Source organism: Bos grunniens, chromosome X, assembly GCF_055505025.1.
Source record: "Bos grunniens cultivar Pamir isolate PY7600 chromosome X, Bosgru_T2T1.0, whole genome shotgun sequence".
Lineage (NCBI taxonomy): Eukaryota > Metazoa > Chordata > Mammalia > Artiodactyla > Bovidae > Bos > Bos grunniens.
Window position 1 is genome coordinate 108,534,176 of NC_141194.1, and position 11,917 is coordinate 108,546,092.

Here is an 11,917-nt window from a genome sequence, read left to right on the forward strand (position 1 = left end):
TTGCCCTCTGTGCTTTCAAGGCTCGGCACAGATTCGGCAGTGAGAAGGTTTCCTGGGGTTTGGAAACTTCTCTCTTTTTAAGACTCCCTTCCCAGGATAGAACTCCATCCCTCCCTCTTTTTTCCCTTTTTTTTGTCTTTTATATTTTTTCCTACATTATTTCAAAGACTTGGGTTGCTTTTCTGGGTGCCTGATGTCCTCTGCCAGCGTTCAGAAGTTGTTTTGTGGAATTTTCTCGGCATTTAACTGTTCTTTTGATGAATTTGTGGGGGAGAAAGTGTTCTCCCCGTCCTACTCCTCCGCCATCTTAGCTCCTCTCCCAATCTGTTCTTAATTACCTTTTTCCATGTTAAGTGCTTGCTCTTAAGTTCCTTAAACCCCTCAAGAATCCCCACTAGGAAGAGTGTGGTCGAAGGATGAAATGAAGAGACAACTCTGAGGAATGGATTTGGAGTGAAGAGTGTTTGGTAGAGGTTCATACAGGGATGGAGGAGGCAGGAGTGTTGAAGGGGGACATATAAGTCAAAGAATTAAGGGCACTGAAGGAAAGTCTGAGGGTCATGAGAAGAAACAGCATACCCCTGAATCACCACTCCCCAGAATCAGACACACAGAGGTGTCAGGGGTGAGAAAGCTGTATCATGGCCTCCCTCAACACCCACTAACCCATGTTGATGGGCACAGTGGTACATTGTGATGTCTAAGACCCCAAAGCCACCATTGGCTGGGGGAGTGTCTAGCTGACCAATCACATTGAAGGGTGTGGCTCCTCATTGTCCTGAGAAGGTATATATAGGGAGGTCAGAGGCAGAGATTCTGGGTTAGGCCATGTCATGCTATCATCTTAAGGTAACCAGGAAGCCACGGCATCCAAGAAGAGTTCCAATGCGGTGTGTTTCAAGGGTGAAAGGATGAAAGAACACCCTTTGTCCACACAGATACAGAGGCAGTGTGAAGGTAAGATAATTCCGTCTATGCTCCCCACGTTCTCCATTGACATTGCTGCCCAAGACCTCTACACTGCCCTTGCTTGACACAAAAACCCTCATTAGCCCACCTGCCTTTTCATGAAATCTCCTTTGCAACTCAAATGTTATACCCTTTCCTCAAAACTAATACCCTTCTCTTGTCTTTCAAGGCACGGAATATGACCATGAGGGTCAGAAGACCTCTAAAAGGAACCTTGAGAAAGAAAATCCGATCATATGCCACTCAGTCGAAGAAGGTGAAGAAAACAAGAAAACCAAACTGTTTTTTCTGTTCCTGTGCACGTAAGAAACTGAATCAAAGCCGAAAAGGGTACCAAAATATGAGGCAGAGTCAAAGAAGGAGGCAGAATCAAAAGAGAAGGTAAGCTCAGCCACCCCAGAAGGAGAGAATCTGGAGAAGTATAAGCTGGCCAGCCAGGAACTGAATAGAAAAGGTCAGGCAGTTTAGAATTTTATCTCCAGAGGTCTGCTTTCTTAGAAATGGCCAACCAGGAAACGACTGACTCTCACACTAACATAGTAAACTGATGGCTGTGACTAAAATATACATCAAATGGTGAAAAGATGATATTTGTGTGTGTGTGAATTTTCTGATGGGCAGGTAGGGAAGGAAGCAAAGAGGTGGGCACCTGAGTGGGGAGGGATATGGGGTCCCAAGAGCTGAAGGAACAGACCCTCAGGTCCCCAGTTAGCCAGAGAGCAGAGGTCTCAACTTGGTCAGGAGTCTGCACTGAATGTGAATATCCCTGCTTAACAATTGATCTCAGTGGCAAGGAGTAGTGGTGCGGTGTTACTGCCATTGATTGGGGTGTGGAGTGACATTAGGGTCTAGATTGCCAGAACCCAGATGGGAAGAGGGCTTCACATGGGGATGGTGAATGTCATACTTCCCCTGAGTGAGGCAGGCAGAAATCACCTCCTGGCCACTTACGTCATAACAGACTTCGTTGCATCACTCACCTATGCTGTCAGCTAAAGGTGCTCAGGAGGAACAAAATGCTGATACAACTAAAACCCATAATTAGCACTCCCAAAGATTAAAATAATGTTTGGAGGGATGAGACCAAATATCAATTAGGCCACTCTTATCCTAAGATGTGTGGGAGCAGTGTGTTCCCAAGGGCAAGGCAGTGGAGGTCGCCCAATCCTGGTGCAGATGACTAACAGGATCACAACACACAGATAATGTTTTTGTGTGGGGGGCACCATGCAGTTTGTGGGATCTTAGTTCCCTGACCAGGGATTCAACCGGTTCCCCTTCTAGTGAAAACATGGAGTCATAACCACAGAACAGCCAGAGAAGTCAGGACAGAGACTTTTGATAAAAGTATTAATATAAGACTGTGTAAAAGCTGGTCTTATATTTATCACCATCCCCTAGTATTTCTAAATAACTACAGTCGTAAAACATTCTTCCCCAATAAACACTTTTGTTAGTCCAAGTTCTACAAGTTTTCATGGTTTAAAAAGAAGAGTTTCGAATATTTGGTGTTAACTTTAGTTTTGAAGTGTTTGAATAGTTTCAAGGAGTAGTCAATCAAATATGGAGATATATAAGGCAGAGTCTCTACCAGAGGAATCCCGTGTGTTTTCAGAAAGCATTTTAGAAACAACTAAAACAGTGTTTCACCATCAGCATCAAAAGAGTTGAGTTCAGATTTTAAGTCAATGCTAAGGTATCTTTTATCTGGACTGCAGCTCCCTAGTTAAAGGTTTTTGACATTTTAACTCCTAAGAGACACAGTTGATGATTCAAAGTCAGTCACTGAATGTGATTTAAAATCATTAAGAGTGAAGAAGACCCTAGGTTTGTTTTCCTTTCAAAGGAAGTGGGAGAATTATCAACCCTGCCAGTGAAAATTAATCAGGTAAGCAGCTACCAGGCTGATACGGACAGAGAGACCTTATCGGTAGTTGCTGTGATTCCAGATCTGTATATATTATCACCATTTAACATTACCACACTTTAATGCCCTGTTGTAGGACTGACCGAAATACTTGCTGTTAGGGGAAGGTAACAGATTATTAGGCTTGAGGACCTGAAAGTGAAAGTTGCTCAGTCGTGTTCGATGGTTGGTGACCCCATGGACTATACAGTCCATGGAATTCTTCAGGCCAGAATACTGGAGTGGGTAGCCTTTCCTTACTCCAGGGGATCTCCCAAACCAGGGAACAAGCCCAGGTATCCCACAATGAAGGCAGATTCTGTAACAGCTGAGCCACCAGGGAAGCCAAAGAATGCTAGGGTGGGTAGCTTATCCTTTCTCCAGCAGAGCTTCCCTACCCAGGAATTGAACTGATGTCTACAGCTTTGAAGCCAGAATCTTTCCCAGCTGAGCTATCAGGAAATTTCTGAGGTGTACCAAAAGTGGAGGTTAGAGGGCCTTGTTTCCCTAAAGTAGCGCTGGTATATATTTTAGTATCCATGGATATACTGCCACCTTACAGAAAGAATTGAGGATGCATAGAGTTCAAAAGCATCCAAAGACTCTTAGGGTTAAAAGAGAAAAACATAAACACTAAGTCATGAGTTGAGAAAGGGTATATCCATTTAGATCAACAACAATAAATCAATGTCAGACTCCTGTAGCTCTCCTGGAAAAGGACAGTATATTTGATTCAAACATGACAAGTCCTATTGCAAATGCTGTGTTGTATGAGGGTGGGGTGTTTGCTCATTAGCACTCAAAAAGAGTAGTAGAAACTCTTTATACTTCCACTTATACATGTTCGCTGTGAAAAAATTCCAACTGACCCCACTAGCTGTGGCCATAACAACCTCTACTGACTGATACAATGATTTCCCTAAGACCTGCTACTTTCTTTATGCCTGTGTCCATCCTATATTCTGTGACTCAGAAACTAGCAACCATTTGAGGCCAGCCTAATGGTCACCTCCTAAGGAAATGTTCTTAATCATTCTCTTGTGTATTAATATTTTCACGTTCTCTAATCACTTGCAGTTCATTACCTGCAGTTTGTAGAATAGATTTTTGAGTACTTGTCTTATCGGAAATGCATGCCAGAGATGAAAAAGGAGTAGAAATCAACAGTGTGGTGATATAAAATATTATCAGAAATTGGATTATCTAAGACTGTAAGGGAGAGAATCACTCACTTCTGCCAAGTAAGTCCAAGAATCTGTTTGAAAATATAGTAAAAACAATAAAGTAGAGAGTGGATCAGAAGTCAAAGGAACCTAAATGAGAAGCTTATTTTATCAGTAGTCAAGAGGAACTCTATGTCTTTTTATTAAGACCTCCCATTTGCAAGGCACCAAATGCAAAAGCCAAAGCAGTTCCCATGGACTCATGATGAGTGCACAATACTGCTGGCCCAGAGGCTTCTCTTGATGGGCAGAGGTCAAGAGCAAGTCTATGTGCCTAGGGTCAGAACGCATCTGCCCAAGATCACATCCATATATCAGGGGGGAATCAAGTGGGAATCCCCGAACTGTACATGCTCCTGGCCAAGTCCCTCACTCCAGTGCCTTTCCTACAGGCTTGTCACTCATTTCTGCCTTGAGATGATCATGATTAAGTTTCACTTCACCATCTCTTCAATTAACTGCCGTGGGCAACTAGAAATATGAATGCAAAAGATTGAAATAGGACCCTTATCTTATACCACATAAAAAACTAAACTCAGAGTTGATTAAAGATTAAATGCAAGATTTGAAACTATAAATCAACTAGAAGAAAACATCCTGGAGAAGTTATAAACAATGGTCTTAGAAGTGATTTTATGTATGTGACACCAAAAGCATAGGCAACCAAAACAAAAATAGAAAAGTAGGACGACTTCAAACGATTAAACTGCCTCCATTCAAAGAACATCAAAAACACATTTACATAGAAGGCAAGCTGAGGGTTACCAAATCTCAAGTTGGGGCGGGGGCATGAATTGGGAGATGGGGATTATCATATATATATATAGACACCACTATATCTAAAATAAATAACCACAAGGACCTACCTCAAAACCACAGGCAACTCTGCCAGAAATTCTGTAACAACATAAATGGAAAAATAATTTGTAAAGGAATAGATATGTGTATGTGTGCCTGTGCAAGCTCAGTTGATTCAGATGTGCCCTACTCTTTGTGACCCTATGGGCTGTAGCCTGCTAGGCTCCTCTGTCGATGAGATTCTCCAGGCAAGAATACTGTAGAGGCTCGTCATGTCACTCTGAGCATATCTTCCCAACCCAGGGATTGAACCCGAATCTCCTTCATTGCAGGGTGATTCTTTAACAACTGAGCCAAGTAGGAAGCCCAAATACATGTATATGTAAAGGTTAATCACTTTGCTGGACACCTGAAACACAACATGGTAAATCAAATATACTCAAATGAAAAAAAAATAAAAAGAATCCATCAACGTGTAGAAAAATTAGCTCAAAACACTAATTGGAAAATGCAGTAAGATTCCCAAACTTACTCTCAAAGAAAGATACACAGCGAAAAGTGTATGAAAGGCAAAGGATGATTCAAGTCCTGACGTGTGCCCATGGGAGAGGACTCAGAATATAAGGGAGATGACACGGTTGGAGATATGCCCTGGGTGTGAGTGGTTCGAGCCATATATTGGACACACAAATCCTGGGGTCTGACACAGGGAAGAGATACACCCTTATATGGTTGCAGGGCTATGTGGAGTAACAGGAGGTCTGTGGGAACCCCGGACTCCCCCCTCCAGGAGGATGTGCTCAGGGGCTTGCTCCCAAGCCACAGTGAAGAAGACAGATTGAGACCGCATTTGTGGATGCCTGTTTTCCCGACAACTGCCCACACTTACACACGCCCTGCTTACTCTTTGTGGCCGATCTGCACTGGAGCAGGGGCTGTCATCATCAGGCAGACAGCTGGCATGTGTGAAATAGAAGTGCATCTGGACCAGTGCAGCCTGCAGGTGGAAGAGCCGGGGTCATGCTCATGGAGGGCACGTACATAGGCAGCATATCAGGAGAAGTCCTGATCTCTGATGGAGGCCAGACTGCCACAGCAGATGACCCAGTATGTGCCCAGAGCCCATGAGGGTCTCACCTGCCGAATTGCACCCCTCTTCAACAGGGCAGGGATAGCAGAACCTGCGGGAATTGATCAGCTGTGAGGGACCAAGTGGTCTCAGACCAGAAGCTATGTTTAAGCAGGGCAGGAGACGCTACTGATGGTGATGGCACAGATGGCACTTTGGAGCTAGCCTGGATCTCTGTAAGCAGCCAGCCTTGAGATTTGCTGCTTTTGTTATTTTTCTAACCTGAACATGCTCCTCTTGTCCCTCTGTGGCAAGGGTTGCAGTGCTGGGAGAAGGGAGCGTACATACTTGAGGGAACACAGCCAGATCTGGCCTGACATTTAGGGCTTCTGCTCCAGAAACTTGGGATCCGACCCTGCCCCCAATAGGACAGTGAAAGCCACTGAGGAAAAGGAAGTCTCTGCCTCACATCTGGCTTCAGACCTGGTACCACTGAACTTCCCAGCCATACGTGCTGCCACACCCTAAGGAAAGATGTGACTTATCGTCCATCAGATTCAGCCCAACCCCACACTCACCACCCACTGACTATGGTACAGACTGTACAGTCCTGCTCCCCCTGAAGATCACCCCTTGAAGACCATAATACATAATTGATGCACTTAAATTCAGAGAGGCAGAGAAAAATAGGAAGACAGAAGGACTGGTCTCCACTGAAAGACTGAGAGGAAGTCAGTTCAGTTTGTCAGTCGTGTCTGATTCTTTGGGACACCATGAACTGCAGCACATCATGCCTCCCTGTCCGTCACCAACCTGCGGAGTCCACCCAAACCCATGTCCATTGAGTTGGCGATACCATCTAAACATCTCTTCCTCTGTCGTCCCCTTCTCCTCCTGCCTTCAATATTTCCCAGCATCAGGGTCTTTACCAATGAGTCAGCTCTTCGCATCAGGTGGCCAAAATATTGGAGTTTCAGTTTCAACATCAGTCTTTCCAGTGATCACTCAGGACTGATATCCTTTAGGATAGATTGGTTGGCTCTCCTTGCAGTCCAAGGGACTCTCAAGAGTCTTCTCCAACACCACACTTCAAAAGCATCAATTCTTTGGTGCTCAGCTTTTTTATAGTCCAATTCTCAATCCATAGCTGACCACTGGAAAAACCATAGCCTTGACTAGACAGACCTTTGTTGCCAAAGTAATGTTTCTGCTTTTTATTTTTTATTTTTAATATAAATTTATTTATTTTAATGGGAGGTTAATTACTTTACCTTTGGTATTGGTTTTGCCATACATCAATATGAACCTGTCACAGGTGTACATGAGTTCCCCATCCTGTACACCCCTCCCACCTCCCTCCCCGTACAATCCCTCTGGGTCATCCCCATGCACCAGCCCCAAGCTTCCTGTATCATGTATCGAACCTGTACTGGTGATTCGTTTCATATATGATATTATACATTTTTCAATGCCATTCTCCCAAATCACCCCACCCTCTCCCACAGACGCTCTGCTTTTTAATATGCTGTCTAGGTTAGTCATAACACTACTTCCAAGGAGTAAGCTTCCTTTAATTTCATGGCTGCAGTCACCATCTGCAGTGATTTTGGATCACGAAAAATAAACTCAGCCACTGTTTCCACTCTTTCCCCTTCTACTTCCCATGAAGTGGTGTGACCAGTTGCCATGACCTTCGCTTTCTGAATGTTGAGCTTTAAGCCAACTTTTTACTCTCTTCTTTCACTTTCATCAAGAGGCTCTTTAGTTCTTCTTCACTTTCTGCCATAACGGTGGTGTCATCTGCATATCTGAGCTTATTGATATTTCTCCCAGCAATCTTGATTCCAGCTTGTGCTTCCTCCAACCCAGCGTTTCTTATCATGCACTCTGCATATAAATTACATAAGCAGAGTGACAATATACAGCCTTGATGTACTCTGTTTCCTACTTGGAACCAGTCTGTTGTTCCATGTCCAGTTCTAACTGTTGCTTCCTGACCTGCATAGAAGATTCTCAAGAGGCACGTCAGGTGGTTTGGTATTCCCATGTCTTTCAGAATATTCCACAGTTTACTGTGATCCACACTGTCAAAGGCGTTGGCATAGTCAATAAAGCAGAAATAGATATTTTTATGGAACTCTCTTGCTTTTTCCTTGTTCTGGCAGATGTTGGCAATTTGATCTCTGATTCCTCTGCCTTTTTTTTTTTTTTTTATTCTTCCAATTTTATTTTATTTTTAAACTTTACATAATTGTATTAGTTTTGCCAAATATCAAAATGAATCCGCCACAGGTATACATGTGTTCCCCATCCCGAACCCTCCTCCCTCCTCCCTCCCCATACCATCCCTCTGGGCCGTCCCAGTGCACCAGCCCCAAGCATCCAGCATCATGCATCGAACCTGGACTGGCAACTCGTTTCCTACATGATATTTTACATGTTTCATTGCCATTCTCCCAAATCTTCCCACCCTCTCCCTCTCCCACAGAGTCCATAAGACTGTTCTATACATCAGTGTCTCTTTTGCTGTCTCGTACACCGGGTTATTGTTACCATCTTTCTAAATTCCATATATGTGCGTTAGTATACTGTATTTATGTTTTTCCTTCTGGCTTACTTCACTCTGTATAATAGGCTCCAGTTTCATCCACCTCATTAGAACTGATTCAAATGTATTCTTTTTAATGGCTGAGTAATACTCCATTGTGTATATGTACCACTACTTTCTCATCCATTCATCTGCTGATGGACATCTAGGTTGCTTCCATGTCTTGGCTATTATAAACAGTGCTGCGATGAACATTGGGGTACACGTGTCTCTTTCCCTTCTGGTTTCCTCAGTGTGTATGCCCAGCAGTGGGGTTGCTGGATCATAAGGCAGTTCTATTTCCAGTTTTTTAAGGAATCTCCACACTGTTCTCCATAGTGGCTGTACTAGTTTGCATTCCCACCAACAGTGTAAGAGGGTTCCCTTTTCTCCACACCCTCTCCAGCATTTATTATTTGTAGACTTTTGGATCGCAGCCATTCTGACTGGTGTGAAATGGTACCTCATATTGGTTTTGATTTGCATTTCTCTGATAATGAGTGATGTTGAGCATCTTTTCATGTGTTTGTTAGCCATCTGTATGTCTTTTTTGGAGAAATGTCTATTTAGTTCTTTGGCCCATTTTTTGATTGGGTCGTTTATTTTTCTGGAGTTGAGCTGTAGGAGTTGCTTGTATATTTTTGAGATTAGTTGTTTGTCGGTTGCTTCATTTGCTATTATTTTCTCCCATTCTGAAGGCTGTCTTTTCACCTTGCTAATAGTTTCCTTTGATGTGCAGAAGCTTTTAAGGTTAATTAGGTCCCATTTGTTTATTTTTGCTTTTATTTCCAATATTCTGGGAGGTGGGTCATAGAGGATCCTGCTGTGATGTATGTCGGAGAGTGTTTTGCCTATGTTCTCCTCTAGGAGTTTTATAGTTTCTGGTCTTCCGTTTAGATCTTTAATCCATTTTGAGTTTATTTTTGTGTATGGTGTTAGAAAGTGGTCCAGTTTCATTCTTTTACAAGTGGTTGACCAGATTTCCCAGCACCACTTGTTAAAGAGATTGTCTTTAATCCATTGTATATTCTTGCCTCCTTTGTCGAAGATAAGGTGTCCATATGTGCGTGGATTTATCTCTGGGCTTTCTATTTTATTCCATTGATCAATATTTCTGTCTTTGTGCCAGTACCATACTGTCTTGATAACTGTGGCTTTGTAGTAGAGCCTGAAGTCAGGTAGGTTGATTCCTCCAGTTCCATTCTTCTTTCTCAAGATCGCTTTGGCTATTCGAGGTTTTTTGTATTTCCATACAAATTGTGAAATTATTTGTTCTAGCTCTGTGAAGAATACTGTTGGTAGCTTGATAGGGATTGCGTTGAATCTATAAATTGCTTTGGGTAGTATACTCATTTTCACTATATTGATTCTTCCAATCCATGAACATGGTATATTTCTCCATCTATTAGTGTCCTCTTTGATTTCTTTCACCAGTGTTTTATAGTTTTCTATATATAGGTCTTTAGTTTCTTTAGGTAGATATATTCCTAAGTATTTTATTCTTTCCATTGCAATGGTGAATGGAATTGTTTCCTTAATTTCTCTTTCTGTTTTCTCATTATTAGTGTATAGGAATGCCAGGGATTTCTGTGTGTTGATTTTATATCCTGCAACTTTACTGTAGTCATTGATTATTTCTAGTAATTTTCTGGTGGACTGTTTAGGGTTTTCTATGTAGAGGATCATGTCATCTGCAAATAGTGAGAGTTTTACTTCTTCTTTTCCAATTTGGATTCCTTTTATTTCTTTTTCTGCTCTGATTGCTGTGGCCAAAACTTCCAAAACTATGTTGAATAGTAATGGTGAAAGTGGGCACCCTTGTCTTGTTCCTGACTTTAGAGGAAATGCTTTCAATTTTTCACCATTGAGGATAATGTTTGCAGTGGGTTTGTCATATATAGCTTTTATTATGTTGAGGTATGTTCCTTCTATTCCTGCTTTCTGGAGAGTTTTTATCATAAATGGATGTTGAATTTTGTCAAAGGCTTTCTCTGCATCTATTGAGATAATCATATGGTTTTTATTTTTCAATTTGTTAATGTGGTGTATTACATTGATTGATTTGCGGATATTGAAGAATCCTTGCATCCCTGGGATAAAGCCCACTTGATCATGGTGTATGATCTTTTTAATGTGTTGTTGGATTCTGATTGCTAGAATTTTGTTAAGGATTTTTGCATCTATGTTCATCAGTGATATTGGCCTGTAGTTTTCTTTTTTTGTGGCATCTTTGTCAGGTTTTGGTATTAGGGTGATGGTGGCCTCATAGAATGAGTTTGGAAGTTTACCTTCCTCTGCAATTTTCTGGAAGAGTTTGAGCAGGATAGGTGTTAGCTCTTCTCTAAATTTTTGGTAGAATTCAGCTGTGAAGCCGTCTGGACCGGGGCTTTTGTTTGCTGGAAGATTTTTGATTACAGTTTCAATTTCCATGCTTGTGATGGGTCTGTTAAGATTTTCTATTTCTTCCTGGTCCAGTTTTGGAAAGTTGTACTTTTCTAAGAATTTGTCCATTTCTTCCACGTTGTCCATTTTATTGGCATATAATTGTTGATAGTAGTCTCTTATGATCCTTTGTATTTCTGTGTTGTCTGTTGTGATCTCTCCATTTTCGTTTCTAATTTTGTTGATTTGATTTTTCTCCCTTTGTTTCTTGATGAGTCTGGCTAATGGTTTGTCAATTTTATTTATCCTTTCAAAGAACCAGCTTTTGGTTTTGTTGATTTTTGCTATGGTCTCTTTTGTTTCTTTTGCATTTATTTCTGCTCTAATTTTTAAGATTTCTTTCCTTCTACTAACCCTGGGGTTCTTCATTTCTTCCTTTTCTAGTTGCTTTAGGTGTAGAGTTAGGTTATTTATTTGACTTTTTTCTTGTTTCTTGAGGTGTGCCTGTATTGCTATGAACTTTCCCCTTAGGACTGCTTTTACCGTGTCCCACAGGTTTTGGGTTGTTGTGTTTTCATTTTCATTCGTTTCTATGCAAATTTTGATTTCTTTTTTGATTTCTTCTGTGATTTGTTGGTTATTCAGCAGCGTGTTGTTCAGCCTCCATATGTTGGAATTTTTAATAGTTTTTCTCCTGTAATTGAGATCTAATCTTACTGCATTGTGGTCAGAAAAAATGCTTGGAATGATTTCTATTTTTTTGAATTTACCAAGGCTAGCTTTATGGCCCAGGATGTGATCTATCCTGGAGAAGGTTCCATGTGCGCTTGAGAAAAAGGTGAAATTCATTGTTTTGGGATGAAATGATCTATAGATATCAATTAGGTCTAACTGGTCTATTGTATCGTTTAAAGTTTGTGTTTCCTTGTTAATTTTCTGTTTAGTTGATCTATCCATAGTTGTAAGTGGGGTATTAAAGTCTC

The 11,917-nt window shown here is 41.6% G+C and overlaps 1 long non-coding RNA gene across 2 annotated transcripts; it reads left to right on the forward strand.

The window, feature by feature from the left end:
- Positions 1-297: 297 nt before the first annotated feature.
- Positions 298-4,141, forward strand: LOC147341125 (uncharacterized). 2 transcript variants are annotated; one of them, XR_015158251.1, is made up of 3 exons: positions 793-957; positions 1,139-1,350; positions 3,953-4,141. It is a non-coding gene; the product is annotated as an uncharacterized LOC147341125 (long non-coding RNA). The 2 variants fall into 2 exon arrangements; XR_015158250.1 differs by lacking the exon at positions 3,953-4,141 and having other exon boundaries at positions 298-957; positions 1,139-1,557.
- The last annotated feature ends 7,776 nt before the right edge of the window (positions 4,142-11,917 follow it).